This window comes from Anomalospiza imberbis, chromosome 5 (genome assembly GCF_031753505.1).
Source record: "Anomalospiza imberbis isolate Cuckoo-Finch-1a 21T00152 chromosome 5, ASM3175350v1, whole genome shotgun sequence".
Lineage (NCBI taxonomy): Eukaryota > Metazoa > Chordata > Aves > Passeriformes > Viduidae > Anomalospiza > Anomalospiza imberbis.
The window spans coordinates 64,609,659-64,631,859 of record NC_089685.1 but is presented as its reverse complement, the minus strand read 5'-3'; the positions used below and the strand labels follow the sequence as shown (position 1 = coordinate 64,631,859).

At 38.8% G+C, this 22,201-nt stretch overlaps 1 protein-coding gene across 3 annotated transcripts in view; it reads left to right on the top strand.

Moving 5' to 3' along the window:
* Window positions 1–22,201, top strand: part of ANO4 (anoctamin 4) — a 199,291-nt gene that overhangs the window by 13,735 nt on the left and 163,355 nt on the right. The window contains exon 1 of one of the 3 annotated variants that reach the window (XM_068191611.1): window positions 10,884–11,383. The exons of the other annotated variants lie outside the window; for them this stretch is intronic. The gene's annotated coding sequence lies outside the window, so the exon portion shown is untranslated. Of the gene's footprint in view, window positions 1–10,883; window positions 11,384–22,201 lie in introns of those variants that run through there. 3 annotated transcript variants of the gene reach the window in all.

The following is a 22,201-nucleotide window of genomic DNA, read 5'->3' as shown; positions in this document are numbered from 1 at the left end:
GGAATAAGCTAATTAATCATAAATACTGCTGGGACCATGATGGATGGCCTAGCAAAATATTTTAGCTAATGTGTATTTTTTAGCATACAAGCAATCTTTTTACTTTAGTGGTGCTTTCATGAGCTTTAGGTTTGACATTCAAATGTTTTGATCAATTAAGTCTCAAATGGTCAGGGTGGTTGATGCCACTCCAGGGACAGGATTTGGTTTTCTGTGCAGATGACCTCGGAGTGCACCTTTGCTAGTTGTAAGGCAACTTGCCAGTTGGTGTCTTCTGGGAAGTTTTCTTTATAAAAACTGCTTTGGCAGCTGAAGTAATGAAATAATTTAGTCTTCGTTGAAATAGAAACAAAGTCCTTTTACTAACTCCACAACTTTTTGCCAAGAGGTTGGACTTAACAGTCTCATGCATTTATTCTTGAGAAACATTGACATTCTGCAATGCGGCTACAGAAACACATGTATTTAAAAATCCTCAAGTCTTCTGATGATTGACATCCTCTTTGAAGCTTCAGAAGGTTTTTTACCTCTTCATTTATTTTATAACAATTTTCAGCTGAGCAACTCTGTGGTTGACTCCACTGTGTGCGAAGGTAGGTGTGCTGAGAAAGTTAGTCTCTACTATGAGTACAAATTTCTCTGAACTGGGAGTCAAAGGGACACCTGGAAGGCTTCCTTTACAGGCCAGATCTGTCTTCTATTTTTTTTTTTTTTCTGCAATGTGGTTGATCCCAGTGGAGGGCTGAAAGCAGACTGAAAATGGAAAGATTTGTAAGGTAAGCATGCAACAAATATTCCAGATGGTTTGTTATTTATCAAAAAGTGAGATGGTCCTGAGGGGACTGAAAATACCTCAAAAGTTACCTAAGCTTGGAGAAATGTATTAGAGAGCATGATGGCACTCTGTGATCAGAGGGCCTGGAGGGCCAAGAGAGACCTCACTCCTGCACTTTGATATTCTAGAGTCGGGGGATAAAACTTGGGAAATGGCAGCTCTACTCGTCAAGGAAAAAGAAGCCAGGAGTGGCTTGGCTGCTTGTTAAAAAGCAGATGAGAACAACAACAGAAGGTCAGGAAGCTGCCACTAAATGTGGATATGGGAGCTGGGAGGCTCTGCTTGGGCAGGAGGAAATCGGTTTGATGCAGCAGCCCCTGGAATGCCCACAGGGCCCAGCTCTAGGGGAATGCAGCTGTCCCATTTCTTTACCCCTACAGCAAAAAAAGTGCTTCAGGAATTTCAAGTGATAGACCTGGGAAGGTTCTGTCATCTTATAAAATAGGTTTTGGTCCTTTTGTTCTCCTCTGCAACTTTGTCATCAGAAACAAGCTTTTGGCTCTGACAGAATAAAATTGTACTGCTTTCACCTTTTCAATCTCATTATTAAAAATGAATCCCAGTGAAGCTGGCAAACTTAATGTACATTACTCCTCCAATTACAGTCAGTATGTATAGGCAGCCACTTGGGAGGTAAAAAGGACGCCTTCTGCCAAGCTGCAAGGACAGTTTAAGGACTGGTGTCATGAGAGACCAAGTCACAGGGAGAAATCTTCCTGTCTGGAAGACATTAATGTGTTCTCACAAACAGAGGTTGTGGAAAACCAGCTCAATCCTTTCTTGGGTGCCTTATGTCATGTTTGAAGAGGGTGGTGTGGAAGCTGTAATTGCTTTGCTTCCATGCTGGTCTGTTGAGAGGATTTCATTTTTGCACTGAGGATTCACTTGTGCTGTTCTGGCACAGCCATTGGGATCTCCTCAGTGGGGTTTGTGGTTTGCAGCCCATTTTCCCTCGGGAGTGTGCTGCTGTCTCAGCAGAGCAGCCATGGGGGCAGGCATGGCAAGAGGGACTGTGCAGGAAAAGGAGCAGCAGTGCTTTGTGAGGTGACCTGAGCCTGGCGCTGCTGTGATGAAAGCTGCAGGCTGACCCATGGCAGTCTCCTCCAGCTCACTCCCCACCTGCCCAGACAGAGATGACAAAAGCACGCTGTTTGACGCAGGAACGTGCAAGGGGCAGACAGCTCAGCTCAGCCAAAGCGCAGAACATGGGCACTGGTCTCCTTCCTCACTGACCTGGCTTGGTGATGGTGGGTTGTTCTGTCATTGCTTTGGTCAGATCCCTGCTGGGACGAGAAAACTGAGGTGTTTCATCTAGTCAGGAGTTTATCGCTCTCCAAAGGGAAACCAGGGGTAAACTGGAAGATACAGGGGAGCAAAACCCATCTCACTTTCTTACAGTCCACTCTATAGTGGCAGCAATCAGGACAGCCTGACCCCCACATTGTCCTGGGGACATATGAAAGTAAATGTAAGTTGTTTTTCTGACTTTAACTGTACAGTGCGTTTTACTCCCTGTAAATGTAACATTTTTTTTTTTCTGAGTCTATGGCTATGAGACTAATGGTTCTGTTGCATTATGGAAATTTAACAAAATCTTCCTTTCTGAGCCCCAGGCAACAAAGTGACAGAAATGTGAGGAAGGAAGGTGAAAGGAAAGAAAAAAAGAGCTTTATAGCAGAAGTTGATATTAATAATTTATTTTCTCATGTCATAGATTATTTCAGCCAATTGATCAGTTCAGAGCGTTCCATATGCGTAGGTGAAAAATGATCTCTTTTCTGCCTTGTCATTACCTCTTGCTCTACAGCTACTTCTGGTGATCATATTTTCTTAAGTCACTTTCTTCCTGATGGTCTTTGCTTAGTGTGGAAATGGTGATTAATCTGAATTACCAAACCATTACTTCTTTCAGGGCCGCAATAGCACTCAAATAGCTCTTGTATAGAAAAATGAGAGGGAAACAAAGCAACATTTGAAAATTGCTGTTCTGAATCTGTGTCTCTAGGAAGCGTGGAGCATGTCAAAAAGTCAATATGGAGAAGTTTTTGAATTTAAAGAACTTTTCTCAGGTGATGACAGGAAAAGGGAACCAGAGCATGGCTGCACACAAAACCTACTCCTGCTTTCAGGAGTGTTTCAAATAGTGCTTTACTACAGATGATAGTAATATTTAATTTGAAAAAACAGAATAATAAATGGAGATTAATACTTCTGTGTGTGCACTGGTCATTCGTCATTCTTTGGTAGTATTGGGGAGGCTGAGAGTGTACCACAATAAGCAAGTAGTGTTTGTTTGGTTTGTATTTCTAGCCTCTCTTGCCTAATTATCTCTTGTACTTTGCACAGGACATTCCCCCCACAGTGTGCATGGGGAGCTGCAGATGGAGTGTTGTGATGTATCATTAGTGCCAGCTGCACACTGCTGCTTGCATGATGCTTTAACAGCAGAGTAATCAGCACCTAAGTCAGCAATCTTTCCATCCAGCCGTAATTTCATGTCATAGCAGCAGTTATCAAATCTCCAAGTAACACAACAGCTTTTTCCACCAGGGATATTCAAGTCCCATGAATCTTCTTTCCTTGCATATAATTTATGCGGGTCTCAGGCAACTCTTGCTTAAGACTTAAGCAACGTTTAAGTCTCCAGATATCAATATCAATTCTTTGTAGGCCCTTACAGGAACAGCTTTGTTAGGTTGCATGTGGATTTTCTTCATGAATCTTTCTGTTGAACTGTGTAGGACTTGGTGCTTTTTCTGTCTTCCAGGGCTGGCACATCAATGCGCAGGTGTTTTCCATTTTGCCAACAAGCACTTCTTCCTTTTCTTCACTACAAAAGGAGAAAACACTCCAGAGTGGGTGAAATATTTTTAAATTAAATGTAACAGCAGTTGCAATGAAAATAATAAGAAAATAGTAAATTATAAGTTCTCCACTAGAAGGGATTTGGATGTGTGAGTATGTAGAGGAGAAATGGAAACTAAAACAGTGAATACAGATCAAACCTAGTGAATGGTATTATTCAAGCAAAACTGTTGCAATGTCAGTGCCTTTTTCTTCCTCATGCTTTTAGACTGGGGTGTTTCAGTTGGGAAATACTGATATTTCCCAAAATTGTGGTATTTTGGTTGCTTTTTTCCCCCCTAGATTAAAATTTAGACATGTGGCAGATCTCCCAAAACTTGCTAGGCTAGTCCTGTGTGTCTAAGCAGCAGATCTGTGGTTATGTGTAGGAGCTATTGTATTGCACCTTTGGCTTCTAGGTGTCCTGAGGTTACTAATTTCCCACTGAGCTTCCATTATAGGTGTTGAAGTTGGATGGCAGAGCACAGAATTACACTACAGAGAGACTATTAGTCTCTCATACAAAAATATATTTTGAAAATTTGAAAAACAGTTTTGAAATTAAATTGTTTAAATTTTTTTCACAATAGAAAAAAAAAGGAGATGCATCTAAATTAACAGGGAAGAGAGGAAATGAATACAAGGGTTTAGTAAGGCAAGAACTAAATAAAGCACTTCTGTTCGCTTCAGTCAAAATAGCTTCCACTGTCCCATAAAGATTCTTCATTTAACTAAACCAGAAGAATCTGTAAAAATATTTCAGAAAACTTTTGTCTTTTTGTCCTCACTATAACTCACTCTATAATAAACTCTATTCAGTTTACCTGCCAAGCTGAAGAAACTGTTGTGCTGATATTTTTAGGCTCTTTCTACACTGGAGAATCAACAGTGGTCTAAAAATATTGTGTATATTAGTTCACAGGTTTTATGTATCACCACAGGATAGACAGCCATAGTAATCAGTAAATACACACAAAATATTGAGTTTGTCACAAATAGATACTAATTTTATTGCATTTTGTCCATTGCATTAGGTCCTAAGTGCCATGTGGTAAGATTTATTTCTTGGTGGGAGCCCAGTTCTTTTGAGCTCCTTTTATAAGGCATTTTACAGGGGGAGGCAAGCTGTTATTAAAAGGTTGTTTTAAATTACTGTTGTCAGTGGCTGGCAGTATTTATGAATGTGTCCTGAAGAGATTCATTTGCAAGTATAGTTTCAGTTATGTACACTACTTAAGGATTTCTATTTTCATTTCCTTTTGCTTTTGGTATTGCAGAGATCCAACAGGATTATTAATGGTGACATTTCTAGAATTTATTTTTCTTACATTAAAAATCCATGAAAACCTGGAAAGCTCAAATAAATGATCAGTTTTGTGGTTATTTTGTTTTTGTTTCATACCCAACATTTTAATGGTTGAATGCCTGAAAATGGTCTGTGCTTCTGAATGAGCTGAAACAATGAACAAGCTAATTAGGTAGAAAGTTAATTTAAAAAATAACTTAATTTTCTGAAAGATTATTAATAATCCCATTATTATTTGTAAGATGCACTTAAAATTTTTCTATAGAAGGAAAACTCCTTTAAACTTCAATAAAGGAGACTAAGATATGGGGAACTCACCCCAGCCTTGGTAGGTGTGGTGGTATTTAAAAGGTCAGCATCACATGGAGTCACTTTCAGAGTCTGATCAGCCAACTTTTGAAACTTCTCTCCTTGCTGGGAGAAAGAACCCAGCATAAAAATGTCTTATTTTCTTGACTCTGCCTGAAACACCTGTTAAAAGAATTCAGGCTCTTTGATTATGATGTGCATATGTGTGTGTATATTCACTAGTGGATATTATTATTTAGTGGTTATCACTAACAGTTTTGCTGCTGTTTGTTTCTATTTGAGCAATTTCCTTGGTTGATTTTTCTTGAAGTTTGGTCAGGAGTTTTAGAGTTGTAGAGTAATCTAGGTTAGAAGGCATCTTGAAATCATCTTGTCCAGTTCCTATATCAGGAACAGGTTAGTTCAGTTTAGATTTTTATTGGTTCAAAAGAGATTAATTCCTACTCTTTAATAAGGGAATGGTAAACCTCAAATCAGAAGTTAATAAAACTCTTTGTCTCTTCACAGAGATCATGCATTTTTAATTATTATTTTTCATTTTAAATTATTCTTTATTTAAACCTCTCACAGGTCAGCAGTGAACATGTCAAGTGTTTAAATGCTCAGCAACACTCTCTACTATTGTAAGCTCTCAAATGTCTGTCACATGGGTGCATCACATCAGAGTGTCTGACCCTAAAGGCCCTTCAACTCTCAGGGGCCTATTCATGACATCTAATGCTCTCCCCCATATCCCTGTGCTACATTCTTAATGTTTTGTTTGCAAATCCTCTCACCATCTAGTTTACAAATTGTATTAGAAGTAGGTCTGGATGCTGCTTTGAAACAGTGTCACTGAACCAGCAGTACACCTGGATACAGGGCACAAATTACCAGGGGATGCTCTATTGGGGCTGCTCTGATCATTTACCCGTGCTGGGTCCTTCCTCTCTGCTTCAGCATTAACTTCAGGTCATGTTTTACTTCCAGGAAGTTGAAGGATTAGTATATGCTCATCTGCAATTTGACTAAAGGTCTGACACAGGTCTAGGACATCTGCTTTAAGAGTGGGCAGAAAGCCCTTATAGGTGTCTGGGGGCCTGTCTGTTCGTGCAAGGTGGCCCCCTGCTTTCTCGATGTCATCTTTCCCCTTATTCCTCTCAGGACCTCAGTATCACAGCCTCTCCATCCTGTGTGACCTGATGTAACCCGCCTGTCTCCTTGCAGGTTAGAAAAGTCCTACCAACTCCTCTCTAGTCTACAGTCTGAAAGGGATTTGCATGATCCATATATGAAGAATATATATATATATATATATATATATATATATATATATATATATATATGTAAGTTTTCTTACTTGCTTTGTTAAAGTCTTGTTGTTATGTCTGAATCTTCACCAACTATTTTATCTCACCATCTTCTACTGCTGGTAGTTCAGTGCTTAAAAACTTTCACAAAGGTAGTTTTCTTAGGGCTATCATAAAATGTGTTTTGCTGTTATGAGTTTAATTTACTTAGTTGAGGGAATAACTAGAACTAAGTGGAATATTCTGTACCATTAAATTACAATCTGTTAAGAGTGCTTTAACTGCTTCGTATGTTATGGCACTTGTTTCTTGTTAGGGTGCATGGTACAAAATATAATTAATATGGAGTTATGAATTTAATAATTGAATAATTAATATTTTTTTTCTTTTTTGAAGAACAACTTTAAATAAAAACATCCATTTGTTGGTCTATGTATGTTTACAGCTTATAGCTACAAGCTTGGGCTGCAGATAGCAAGTGATTTTTTAGGGTCCCCTTGAAGTTGCTTTAACAAAACCTGTTCTTTATGCTTTAAGAAATACTACCTGTCTATAATTTTCTTACTTGATTTATAGAAAGTCTTCTTGTGAGGTCCTGAGTTGAAGTCAAATGATATTGCAGATATTGGAACTGGTAATGGTGCTCTTGGTATGAGTTGTGTCACTCAGCTACCTCTGTATGGCATTGATTTTACTGTCCCTTTAGGAAGGAGGAGAAAGGTGGGGAGAACATTCTCACTGTCTCTTTGTTCCTAAATTGTAGAATTTGGAGGTGTTTTGATATGGATCTTTTTGGTTTTGTTTGTTTGTTTGTTTGACAAATGTGGATACATAAGCCACATATGGGTGCATGGATAACCACAATGAGGCCATTTCTCTCATATAAGACATTCAAGAAAATTCTCCATAAGTGAAACAATCCCTAAATAGCATCTTGCTATTATTTCCTAGATAAATTCCTTTTAGATAAAGTCTTTGGAATGCAAACAGAACCATTACTGATTTTTCAGCCAAAAGATGGCTAAGAGACATTGGTTTGGGGAGTTTTTTTTTGAGGTTTTGGGGGTTTCTTATGAACAGCTTTTCTGCCAGGGGGTTTGACTTTATCATTGAAAAGCTTGTTTGTTGTTTGCTTTGTGGTTTTTTCCATTTTTAAAAATATTGTTACAGCAAAGGTCTTAGAAGCTCTCTTACCAGAATGAAAGATGTCTCAGTGAGCAGCAGCCGTTTCTCTCCACGCAGTCTTGTCAGTTCTGTACTGCTTCCCACCTGCATTAGATTTAAACTTGCACTGCAGAAATGGAAGTCTCTCTAGATGATTACTTATTCTCTATTCCTCTATCTTGATATTTTTAGTACTTCAGAAATGGCTGTATAGATTTTTTTATTATTAATGGTCATTTTGATTTTGCTGAACTAATACATTTTTATTGAAGTCCATCATACTTTTTAGCTTCCTTTCCATATGCATGTGTTGTTCAGAACCTCCCTTATGCAATTTCAACTTATTCAGCAGCAACATGAGCAAAAGCTTGTGGACCACCCACTTTTCTTGAAAAAGAGAGTCATAAAATTTCTACTTGAATTGACATTGATAATTCCTGTTTCATGGCTAAGAGATTTGAAAAATGAAGTAATTTTTTTATAATTATGATTTTTTATTTATCTGGAAGTCATTTAAGAATATTTTATGTTTTCCACGGAAATTATATTTTTAAGAATGAAGTCTTAACAATAAAATAATATTAATTTCATAACTGTAAGATAAAAAGGATAAAAGAGGAAAAAAAATGCTGTATTGAAACCATGAATATTACTGCATGTTTAAATCACTAGAAAATAAAGTTTCTCTTATAACTGGAAATAAAAATATGTTAGGAGTTGATCTTTTACTCAAAACGTGTTGGTCTGTTAGAGTTCTGATGCAGAAAAGCAGAATTTTCCATGACAATGTCAAAAGCAAAAATATTCAGTAAATATTTCTGTTCTGTATTTAAAGGGAAAACTGATATCATAACCTGAAATACTTCATTCCAATGCTCACTCAATAGTTTCTAATTAGAAACCACCAATTATTTTAGAATAAGTAGAAAGATAAGTTATTTTATAGTACTTTAAAAGAATTGTTTAAATTCCTAATTGAGCTAAAAAAAAAAAGGTCCTGAAAAATTGCAAAGGAGCCACTTGACAGAGGAAAAGATCAGAAAACATCTACATTTACCAAGATGACAACTAAGCAGGGATTTTTGGCAGTTCTCAGTAGATCAATATAGAGGTTAAAAAGCTGGTAACTGAAAGCACTTCAGTTTAATGCATGATAAAAATAGAAAATTCAGAAAGTTGAAGGATGTTCAAGTTGAGCAGTACCAAGAGCTGATTTTCCTAAGTTATTTTCAGGCATGATTAAGTTAGCAGAAAGTTGTTCTCATCACCCTCCTCAACACCAGGCATGGGAACACTCACAGATGCCAAGTAGTAATCTTTCTGTTAGCATTGCAGTCTGTTTTGAAAACTTACTGTAGAGTGTAAATGTGTTTTCTTTTGCTGCTTCCTTCTTTTCTCATGTTTGCTCCTATATTGGCTGTATTTTTAATTTTGATTACCTACATATGTGTTATTATCTGTATGTATCTTAATACATTAGTTAGAAATGGTAATTGCCCTACTTTGTCATTTACTCTTTTGATCTGCCTTCACCTGTACTTACTCCCTCTTGAGCAGATCTCATGTTTTTTGGGCTAATTATGTTTATGAAATTGAGGAATAAATATCACGCATGTCCTGTTGACAGTATGAAATCAGCTAATTAAAACCTAAATAAAATGTAAGAAAGTAATAGGCCTTCCAATGTCCTGTCATCGAAGGGGAAAAAGTTTTTATTAAAAAAAGCTAAAATCAAACCAAAGCAAAAGAGAAAAAAAAGAAAACATACAGAAAGATAATATCTTCTGACCAATATGGGATGACAGCCTAGTGTTCTGCTGTTATTGTTACTGGAATTTGTATGCTCTTGCACTATATTTACACTTTCAAAAATTTTGGAACAGATTAGTTGTATTAAATTGGCCTTTACATTTACAGTCTATGCTTCAAAATGTAGAAGCAGTGATTTACTATTTTTTAAAAATATTTTTGTTGTTGTTGTTGTTAGGCCTCCTTTTTCCCTGATGGGTTATGTTGTTACCTAGTGCGATCCACAAGTACCTGATACTGACCAAGTCATGTGGGTACCACTGCTGTGAACACTTTGATGTCTGTTTTCCCCATGCTCCCCCCTTACACTACATGGCCTTTTCATCTTATGAAATGTGAATATCAGATGTATGATATTCATGATTACTTTGTGATACAGCAAAAATTCAGGACTGACTGTTCTAAAAATGTTTTGAAAAGGTAAGCATCTAACTTTTTCTACTGGCAGAGTGTCAACTTTAAGTAAACACAAATTTCCTTGCTGTATTTAGTTTCCTTCACTATGGACTGCATTGTGAGCTGGATCAGAATAATTTCTCCCCCATAGTCAAATGCAGCAGTCACTTGTATCTTAGAATCAGGAACATCCCTTGAAAATTACAGTGCTTGGCATCTTTAAATCTGACTGCATCACTTTCCTATTGACTTGGTTCAATGGTTTAAATACCACTGGAATATTTCTCCCCCGATCCTGGATATCATTACTGAAAATTAAGTAGGGGTCTGCTTTTTTTTTTTTTAATCTTTTCTGGCATCAAATAGTATGGTAGAAAGCAGCAAAACATTTAACCCAGTTGTCATCTTGACAGGTGCAGGGAAAGGAACTTTGCTTGTGTATTTTCTGTGAATTTGATGCTGTCTGGGGTCTGTGATGTCATGTCAAAACCAGCACTGGCTCGAACAAGGCCATTCACAACAATGGGACAACACTGTAAAATCTCTTACAGACTTCTTTTTCCTTCAAAAAGATACCTTTGAAGAGGAAGCAACGATTAACGTATGTTTTATATAGGCAAGGTACCGGCTGACAAAATCACAAGGTAAACTCCAAACTTTCCGTGCCTCTGTGGGACTGCAGGGACGTGCAGTCAGAGCAGCCAGCAGAGCAGCCTGCGCCTTTCTGAGCGCAAAGCCTGCGCCTTTCTGAGCGCTGCTGCTCGGAGAAGCGGGCGCAGCGCTCGAAGGCGCTTCGGCTGCTGTGGGTGCGGAAATCCCCGCCGGGGCTACGAGGCACCGAAGCCCCGCAGCGATCCCGGGCGAGGCATTGAAGCCCCGCAGCGATCCCGGGCGAGGCACCGAAGCCCCGCAGCGATCCCGGGCGAGGCAGGACCGTGCTGGCGCTGGCGCGTCGGGCTGCCCTGCCTCGGGCAGCTGTCACGCTGCCACCCCTCAGGTCCTCTGATTGGGTGCTCCCAGCGACTGATTACAAATGCTGATGCCGCCTCTGCGATCCTTTCCACTCGGAGGAGAAATCTCTTATCCCCACCCCCCAAGCCCACCTCTAGGATGTAAGTAATGATGAGAAGATGAGGATGAAAACAGTGCGGCGTGAGTGACTGGAAATCCAGCAGCCTGGTTTAGCTGCAGTGTTATGCAGGAGTCGTCTTCAGACTTCTTACCTTTGGTTTTTCGGCACAAACTGCTTGCAGGTTTTCGGAGGCTGTGGAAGGACTTACCGTTCGCGTGTTAGTGTTTTCTGTGTATCATCGTATTACCTTGCTTTTCCCCTGGACAGCTGTGTTCAGAGCTTCATGTGGGAATCTTTCTACTGAAGAGAGATAAAAAGGCTCCTTAATCTGATTCTCTTTGGATCTTTCTATTTTTATGGTAAGTGCCAGCATATATTGGCTGAGCGTAGCTTCTTTGCTGCAGTGCTCGTGCTCCCTCCGTCTCTCCCTCCCCCTTCCCCATCTGTTTTTCTCCCCCTGTAGTCTTAGATAAGCCTCGTGACCTTCACTTAATATCTCGTCATAATTATCAGCATCTTCATAGCAGATACCGGCTAAGTAAAATACAAGTTTTCTCTTTATTTTGCTCTTTCCCTCCTCTGACCCGGAGCTCTGAAGTGTTGACTGCAAGCCGAGTACTGCCGCTTTGTCCTTGAAACGGGAGACTTGAGCATTTGCTCCCGATTGCCTGTGGCAGCAAGGGGATGCACTTCTGGGGAGCTGGAATAAAGACTGGGTAAAGGTGACTGGCTCGTTTCTCTAGGTCTGTACCCTTGCACTGAGGGCACAGATATCCCTGCTTGAGCAGCCACCTAGAAAACTCTGAAGCCCCTCAGTGTCCAAGTGTGAGCATACATGTGGTTTGAACCGGTATTTGCTGTCGTTGGCATGGGACAGATGGGCTCCTTCAGCATTGTCTAGATAAGCTTAAGTCATCAGGTGGTTTTAAGTTGGACCTTCTGCATTCTACAAGTGCACACTAGCTGGGACAAGTTACAGAATAGGCAACCTAATAACCCTCATCCCTATATAGTTGCAAATTCTTAGCTTTTTGAAGTGCTTTTACATCTCTGCAGTAGAAAAAAAAAGTGCTTTTAAATGTCTGAAAATCAGTTCTGGCTTAATTTGTGCTCTAAGGTATTTTAACAGCTCTGATTTTATAAATAGGAAAGGTTGTTATTTAGACCATAGTTAACTGTGCCCTTAGTTTTTTTTTTTTTTTTTTTTTGTTGTTTTGTTTTTTGGTTTTTGTTTTTTCTTTTGTAGTTTGTTGCATGAGATTTAAAGTAAAGCAAATGTGCAGTTTCTGCTAGATAGATGTTTTCCTTTGCTTTTGGTATGAGAAAACTACAAAAGTATTCCTTTTAACTTAAATGTGTTTCATGCTGTGGATTCATTATGTGGGTTGACTAATGCACAGCCCTTACAGACTGCAGGAATAATAAAGACTCTGCTACATCTTCAAAGGTCCACTGAAGGGATAGATATAACACTGGCACAAACTTGTCGCAAGGTGGTCTGACTTCAAGCAGAGCAAAGAGGAGATGTGTTCTTATACCTTTGTTTTACTGAGGTAGGACAAGAATAAAGCTTTTATTCTGTCTCTGCATTGCCTTTTCTGGGTTTAACAAGAGATATGCTGGTGTCTGGGATTTTTTTTTCTTGGTTTAATGTAGCTTACATTGTGACTTAATAAAACAATTTTGTTCCTGATTTAGCCTGTATTTCAGAGAGTTTTGCTTCACACGAGCTGATTAGTTGAACAGAGTCTGTGTACCTCCTTTTCCCTCCCTAATGAGTAACAACTTTAGAACACTGTTGTTGTTTTCAACACCCTTAATTTCTTTTCTGTGCTTGGGTGTAATGTCCCGTTGTATTGATAAGCATGTATGTGTGCGGTGGGGGAGGGGGAAGCCCAGGTTAGGCAAGAGGCACTGGGAGAAGGAGGAGGCTTACCCAGATCTTCAGGTAGAGGACTTCATGGTGCAGTGAGGTACCTGCTGCATTGCCCTCAGAACAAGCAGCAATGGCCAGCACATAACACAGATCTCAGTGCTCTGAGTCATCTTCCCCATCAGATCTTGTGTTTTGGCATCATGTAGAACCCACTGGTGCAGTTGATCCTGAGCCTGGTTTCCCTTCTCACTGATGCAGTGAGGACATGCTGCAAACCTCCTACTCTGGTAGGGAACAGGCCAGTTTTAGGCAGCTCAAGGAGCTGCCTAAAAACATTTACCTCTAGAGCAGCCTTCCCCACTGTCTACTACAGAAAGACTTTGGCACTATGAGTGGTCTGTGTGTTACTTAACTCTTTTATATTACTAATGAAGGTGCCTGAGTTTGTTCTCTTCCAGCTTAAGAGAGTGCTGGCACTATGACAGCAGCAAGGAAACTTTTTGCTGTGGAAGGTATGCAGGTCTCCTGGTAACACACACACAGAAGCAGTCCTGAGACCCTGCACAACCTGCAGGTTGTGATATTGCCTTGGAGGAATTAGGCTTAGGCTTTTCTTGATTAAATGTAAAAAGTAATTTTGTGCATGCATTTGAACTTGGAGATTTTTACCATTTTCTCCATATAAAATTATTGTAAACCTAAAAAACAAGAGGTTTTGCAAAAAACATGTGCCACTTAAAATATCCTGAAGACCTTCCAGTTAATTACAGAACTGCATGCTATTATGTTTTAAAATATTGTTGTAAATTCAGATATTCCTATGCCCTAAAATAATCTACATTCCTAACCAATAATTTATCAGAAGTGTGGTTGTCACTCAAAAATTACTAATGTTTAAGTAAAATAATCTTGTAAAATCTAATTTTGAACATAAGTGCATAATCATATCTGTTTTTTCCAATAAAAGTTTAAAAGCCAAAGAATAAAATGTAATGTGCTGTTTCAATAACCTTGAGGCAAAAGGAAGAGAGGAAAATGATCCTGAAATATTTTTTTCAGTTTAAACTATATGAGCTTGCAATGGGATGTTTGCATTTGGAACCTAACATCTGTGTACTGCAACAGAGAAGTCTATGCATCTAAAATCCTTGCCAGCACATCTTGTTGCAGGCTAAAGGCTTGAAAAATAAAGACGCAATCCTCTGGAACAATCTTGAGAGGTATAGAGAAGAGTGAAATTCCCCAAATTACGTGAAATTCAAGTAGGTAGATGTGCTGTTCATTTCTTGGGAATTCTATGAATGCTCTAATAGGGAATGCATGCATAGTACTTCCTTGTTTCACAGCGTGGTGTCATGTTAATTCCTTTGCAGGGTGGCTGAAGACTGCATAGAAAACAACTGCAGGGAAAGAAAAAAAAAAAAAAAAAAGCTCTGTTCCTTAGCCAGCCAAAATCACCCAATGGTCTGATGAAGTCATTGCATTTCTTATTCTTGTATATGATCAATATGCATTCTTCATCTACTTGTCTATAGAAGCAAGTTTTTTAAAGCTTTTTACTCCACAAATACTCAAAAAATATACATTTATGTTGGGAATATAAAATGGTATGTTTTTACAGAAAGCTCAGTCATTTCTCCATACTGCTTCAGTAATTTTATGCTTTCCATCTGCTCATATCCTTTCTGACAAAACTTACGCAGACAGCTATTGATTATCAATGGCTGAAGAATTCAGACAGTGAATTAGCCATGCTCCAACTTCCCTCTCTGCCCCAGACTGGAAAGTAATACTGAGATATGCATGTTGCAGGGCTGAAGTCATCAGTACCAGGCAGCACTCTGGCTGGTAACAGAGTGCTGTAACAGTTATGCTTTAACCTGACTGTTTCTTCATCCATCCTGACCCATTAATGACTCCACATGCATAATCAAAAGCTGATTGCACCTTCTAGGCTTTCACCCTTTTTCAAAGGGCTAACTTTAAAGGTGTTCCTGGACATATTATCCCACTTGGTCTGCAGATTTTGTCCAGGATGATTTCAAGGACTTTGTAACTCTAATGATGCAGGTATTACAAACCTTTCTCTATATGTTTTGCAGCTTTAATGTGTGAGCTCTCTTCAGTGCAGTTGCTACTTTTGCACTTTATGAAAGTCTGGAAATCCTGTGTGTGAACACTGTGCTGCATAATCTGTCAGAAGTTTAGTGCTTTGGGGAAGTACTAGGCAGGGTGTGTGTGTGTGCTACATGCTTTCTCTATGTCATTGGGGAAGGATTAGCTTTCAGACATTGTTATATATGTTCTGTGTCTCCTGTGCATATCCTGCCTTCTTAATAGGTGCTTGCATCCTGTGCCTGTCATATCTCGGGAGGGGATTGCATTTTCTGCTTTTGTACAAGTGCATAGTGCTTTGTGTAGATCTGTCTGATGCTTCATGGAAACAACGGTCTTTCACTTCATGTCGTGCAGGTTTGTTCTTATGTAACTTCTGCATAGAAAATGCTGGACAATAAAGTGAGAGGTGTTCTGTGTGTTACAGAACTTTCTCCTGCATAGCAGAAGTCGCAATTATGTTATTCCAGTCTCAATGTGGTAACAATGGAGCAGCACTAGGCCTGTTTGACTTGACCAATATTAGGTGTTCGCATTCTGGTAATGTGAAATTGGAATCGAGATTGGAATCTATTAGAATCGAGAACTTCTCATTGTAAGGACAAATAAAAGTTTTGTTAGGAGTTATGGGTTAGTTCTTCAGTATTCTAGTAGAAGGGATCTTGGCACTGGAGCAGGCAATGCAAGTGTTTTAATCGTCATGAAAAACACCCTGAGCAGGATGAATATCACTAAAGCTGCAATTAGATCCCCAAATAAGGGAGCTAATGGTGTGCAGCTCTTTGCATTTGCATGGGCTTTACTCTAGGAAAGCACAGATCTGAGAGAATGTTTTCAGAAAAGCCTCACATTTCTAAGAGCTGTGTGTAGATACTAATAATGCTACAAGACCAGTCCTTCAAAACAGTTTCCCTTTATGACTTCAGGAATAGTTACAGCAGTCTGGCCTCTAAATTCAGCTCTGAGAGAAGTCTAGTTCCCACCAAATGGTGAGCTTTGAACATAAATCCAGAGGTTTCCAGATTCAGCATTTGCAATCCGATTGTCCAAAGGGAGGCTTGCTGTCCGTGAATTTTGGACAACTTGGTCCCTCAAAAGCCCATACTACCATAGATAAGTATTTTTTAAAAGATAAACAAATTAAATCTTCTGAATGCATTCTCTGGACATAAGTGAGTTCTAAGATTCCAGGATTATGTAGGTATTGATGATGATCATGGGAGATGAGTTTCTCGTGCTCTCTACAGAGGAAGAATACCAAAAGTTTGCACTTCCCGAGGGTGATTGGAAATATGTCTAAAAGAGATGTCCTAATCTTCTTTAGAAAATAATTGCTGTTTAATATGAAGCTAGGAAGAGTAGGCTTCTGTATAATTTATCTATAGGGTTTATGTCACTAGTGCTGGGAGGTTATTAAAATAGAGCCTGCATCAAAACAGCTTTTCTACCTTTGACCATTTGTTCTTGTTTCAACCCCCTGCAGTATTGACATAATTTCCTATTTTATATAGTGCTTACAGCCTTCAAATGTAGAAAAATTTTTCCACATCCCTTCATTTCTGCATGAAGCAGTTAATTAGCAAAATCACTTGAGAAGAGAAAGACAGAATCTCCTCTGAGCCAGTTTGCTGTATGGAAAAGCTGGTGATTAGCTGGCTTGGTGATTTGCTGTTTTGGATCAGCAGGAGATATATTCCCATTTCAGATAATTTTCTTTGAAGAAACTGGTTTTACACTAAAATTAAGCATAATACTTTATACATGATGTATTAGACCACTGGAGACTTTTTCTAAATGGGCTTGATACTTCTTGGGAAACCACTCCCTGTAAAGTGTCAGTTAAAATCCAGAGCTTTTTGAAGTCCATTGGTATTTGTCTGTGTATCCTGGTAGACATAAAACCTCTGTACACGTTGTTCATCTATCCCCCAGCCTCAATTCAATTCTTTTCTTGTTTGTTCTCTGTGTCACTCTCTCTCCACTATTTTCCCCTGGTATGTACTTTTTTGCCTTTTTACATATTGATTTGCCATCATATTTTCCTTAGTTTTGGTTTTCTTTTGCATTGGGGGGTGGGGAGGGTTATAACCATGCTAGTTGCCATCCTGTGCTGAGTTTCATCTAGGCAGAGCACTGCTCTGATTCAGTGCCTGGGGAAATGCAAATACTGTTCTTTCTAAAGACAGTGTTTTCTAAGAGCTTGGTCTGCAGTCCCAATATATTGTGAAGGATGCATAGAAAAATCGAGAACAAAAGGCAACGACAAACAGGTTTGGCAGGACAAAAGGGCTGGGACTAAAGAGTCAAGTAAAGTGTCAGCCTTGTTAACATGAATACTCTTTTCCTTAATCTAGCAGGAATATAATATATTTTGTAGCTGTGGAATCTGAGATCAAAGAACCATAGCAAAGAAGAATTAAGCAGGTCATACTGGTCTGAGTTATTTCAAACTCTCTGCAGTTTCATGCAGACATTGCTGCTTTGGTTTATGTTTAGTGTTTTTGAGGTTATTGTCATAAAAAAATCTTTATTTTAGATGAGGGGGAGAAAATGAATTAAGCTAAATGCTCCTCTGCCCTCAGGGGAAGGAGAAGTATTATTTCTTCTAATTTCTTCTTGTCCTTTGTTCCCAGAGGAACATCTGCAGCATTTGATTTTCTAGCCTATGCCATTTAAACGAACTCTTCCAGACTGGTGAAAATTCCTGATCCCATTTAAATTAAATGCAGGGTAGTCAAGTTTCTACCCACAGACTTATTTTTGTTTTGAATGATGCTGAGTACTGCTAATAGTTGTTTTATTCTCTGTCTCTTTATGATAACCACCAGATAAGCCTACACATAAGAAGTTCTTTCTAACTGATCATAGTGAAATTGCTGTTGAGCCATAGACAGAATTTCCCTAATTTCCTTTAAAATGTGGGATTTGTGATTTGGATTTCAGAGATGCCTTGGCAAATGATTGGATAGCTTTCTACTTCAGCATGCTTCATGAGGTTTATTTAGTTTATATTTCTAATAATAATAGACGCTGAATTATTCAGATTAATATATTATGGTACAATTCTGATTATACAAACAAGTTTCCATCAGTACTCAGTGACCCATGATGAAGTTGTTACTGCAACTTCTCATTGCACTATTGTCACCTGGAATAGTTCTGCAAAAATATATGCATTCTTACGTAAGAAAAATACAACTTTATTTTCCTTTTTTTACCTAAAAACTAACATGACTCAATTGTTTTGTGATCAGTACATTATGTTAATATACCGCAAGTTTTGTGACAAAATTTAGGTCTAAATTATCCAGTTGCTTCCTGTAAAGCTCAGTAAGATCAGCATTCAGGTAACTCTCTTCCTGCGGTTTTAATTCTGCCTCTTATATTTCAGCTTCTGTGTCTGATCTTATTTCTTACAATTCTGCACTTTGTGCTTCTGCTTCTTGCTGGACCTCCTATCCTTTGACCGTCTTCCAAGCTCTGCTCCATTCTGCCTGCAGCATTTCTCTGTCTGCTCCTTCTGTTCTTTACCTGCTCTTCCAGACTGTGTCCAGGTGTCCCACTCACATACTGGTGTTTGTTTTTTGCTTAAAGTTTTGAGCCTTAATGCAAATATGAACTCAGACCACAGAATTGTGGTACTTCAGCAGCACTTGTGCAGGTCACTATTCTTTGCAACAGCAGCCAAAACTTTCTATGAATTGTTTCTGAAACAATGCAATGGGTGTTAAAGGTGACATGACAATGCAGAAGTGGGAGCTCAGATTTCAATGTTGTTAAGCCACTTTCTTACCTTTCAAGATACACTGCTTGAATTGAAATTTAATATATGTTGCAGTGAGGAGGCATAATAGGTCTGTGCTTGTCCTGATTCTCCTTGTGTGAGGTTGGTTGCTGAAGGGTATCACCTCTCCTTCTAAGTTGAGAAGGGAAATAGGTTCAGGACATGTACTCCCTTCCAGTTCCAGGAGGGACAAGGGAAGAAAGAAGAGAGATGGATGTGGCACATATCCACTGGGGTTTGGTGGGGTTTGGTGGGTTTTTGTGGGGCTTGGTGAGTTTTTTTGTTTTTGTTTTTTTTTTTTTTTTTTTTTTTTTTTTTTTTTTTTTTTGTTTTTTGTTTTTTTTTTTTTTTGGTTGGTGTTTTGTTTTCTTTATGGCATTTTGCTTCAGAATCAGGTTGTGATGAAAGAAACTGCATTTGGGAATTTCTACATGCTTTCAGCTATCATGTGATAGCATGGCAATTACTGCACAGGAACTTGTTCATGGTCAAAAATTTAAGTGCCTCACTCAAGATCACACAGGAATGTCTTAGTTCAACCCAGGACTCCTGAAACCTGTGCCAGTACCCTGCCCATCCCAGGCTAGCCTGTTTTCCCAGAGTGACAATATAGTGGAAGTGAAAATTTTAATTTTAACAGATAATTCTAAATAAGTTACATTCAAATGCACAAGGTAAAGAAAAAAACTTTCAGTCTTCTAGTTTCTAAAACAAGTAAGTGACCTCAAAGAATTTTTTAAAAACTGAAAGGTTTTATTTTAAAATAAAAGCTTTTTTAAAGACAAAATCATATTGTTACAGAGAGTGGAGAAATATTTAGGATATTTGCTAAATAACTTTGATAACGTTGCAGCTTGTCGCTGCCTGTTTAAAAATTCCAGTTGTTTGTTTCCAGGGCATACCATGACCCCTGGTTAGTTTTTGATGTGCTCTGATTGCAGTGCGCTCCAGGCTAAGTAACTTGCAATTGGTGTGTTTCTCATTCACTGTTGTCAAGCATATGTCGTGTTTGCTGAACGGAGTCCAGGGGAAAATGTGTTCTGAGGCCACGCTGTCAGCACTTACATCTTTTGAACTGCACTTTTAGAAACATCTGTAAGCCTGTCAATCAGTTTTAAACCTTGGGTATGGCTTTGTACTCTTGCATACTAGCACTACTAGTTTTATTTAACTGAATACTGTGGGAGGAGGCAGCTTTGAGCATTTAAGAATTATTAAATGCTGGAATATTGGTTGGCTGTATTATGCGATATCCTGGAGACTTCAGTCATATGTTCACATGCGGTGTTTTCCCTGAGTTACCTTGGTTTATTTTTATTTTCCATGTGAAATATTTCATTCTGTCTATGATCCAAACCAGGCTCCAAACAAAAACCAAATATTTCCTGATATTTGTATTTTTATTGCAATCACCAAAACTTCTGCTAATGTCTAAATGGCAAATAATTATCCTTCATGGAAACTATCATATGAGATGTTATTTCTGTTTTTGGTGTCATCTGTTCTTATTACTTCGTAAATATGGAGCTGAGGTTTTTGATGTAAAAGGAGAAATGTTCATTAGCTTAGGGTCCTGAATGTGAAACATCAAGGGCATGATTTTTTTCATGTCTTTATCACATTATAGCATTTTATATAATCAAAATAAGGCTTCAGTGGTCACTGACTGCAGCTGTGAGTACCATAACTTTGGTGTTGTCTGCTGGGTGCTTGGACAGTGAAATACTCCCTCTGAAGTCCCTTCCTTAGCAGCATAGAAAGCAGAGGAGGGTATGCAGTTGAGTACCTCAAATTAAAACCCAAATTCTTTGATCCCGAGACCAACCTTTGTCTTCATGCAGTTTCAATGTGTGTTTCTGTATGGCTTTTCCTGTGCACAGAGACTGGGCAGAGGCCAGGTGGAGCTGATGCTTATCATGGAAGTGTCTATCCTAAATGCACACTGAGGATAAAATTTTCTGTGTGGTCTGAAATTAATACTCATATCACGTTGCATAAGCACAGAAGTGCTGAGTGTATTTCACAGATGCAGCCTTAAACCTGGCACTGCTTAGGCACTTGACACTGCAAACTCAACAGCCCTCTGATATAGTTGTATTACATGTCAACACCTAAATATTTTAAAAGACTACATAAAATCCAGTATTTTCATCCTCTGATATTGAGAAAAATGTTGGCTGTATATGTAAGGTATTTGAGAGCTTCAATTTTCATCTTCCTTGTCTTGAGCATAGTGAGGGTTCAGCTTGATAGCTGTGGTTGACATTCCAGGGCTGGTAGAACTGTCAGAAGAGGGAAGTACATCTTTTGCTACAAAACTCCCTGTTGATGGCATTTTAATGAAACTAAGTGTCCTTTACTGCCACAGACCTTTTAATCTTGACATTCCTCCTCCTTCATGGTGTGACGTCTGCTAGCCATGAGATCCTGGGAGAGAAGGTCTCTACTCTTCTACCATTACAGTGATGCCCTTGAGCTGTAAGAGAGGAAAAATACACCACATCTATTGCTGACAAAAAAAAAAAAAAATAGGCAGCCTATAACTTTAGGTAATCTTACATTTTTTTACAGTAATAACCATCTCTCAGAGATAGATAGACAGATAGATATTCACAGAATCAGTTAGGTTAGAAAAGACCTTGGAGATCATCAAGTCCAACCTGTGACCTACCTCCACTTTGTCAGCCAGATCATGGGACTGAGTGTCACATCCAGTCTTTTTTTAAACATCTCCCACCAGCAATGGTGACCCCACTACCTCTGTAGGCAGCCCATTTCAATGCCCAATTATTCTTTCTGTGAAGAACTTCATAATGTCCATCCTAAACCTAATGTTCTCCCTCTGAATTTCCAACAAAGATGCTTTTAAATTTGCCTGAGCAGATTTCCCAAGTCAGAAATGGCATTTTAAATCTTGAGGCATCTGTGTTTGTATATGCATGGTTAGTGATTTTATAGCCTATTCTTTGATGTGGTTAATAGTTTAAAGCTGCTTTTTAAAATGAAAAATTGATGTTGATTAACTATTATGAGCACAAATTCTATCTTTGCAGTTTCAGTGTTATAAGTAAATCTGGTTAAATTGTGGAAGTGTTTTCATTCCTTCTCATTAAAATAGTTTTACAAAGGACTTTACACAAGTAGTAAAATTGCAATGGATCAAGCCCAGAAAAAAAATATCTTCTGTCCTAAGTGCTGTGAGTAAAGCAACTAATACTTTGCTCATGTGCCCTTGAAACTAGCCTGGGCACTGTCCTGCTTCAGAAGCTTTGCCAGCGTCTGGCCAGTGAGCCAAGGCTACAGGAATGCAAATTTTGAATCAGTAATTGCCTACTCAATGCTGCTGGAGTGTTGTTGGCAGGAAGATATCACAGCATGGCATCCTACAATGCCTGTGGCTTT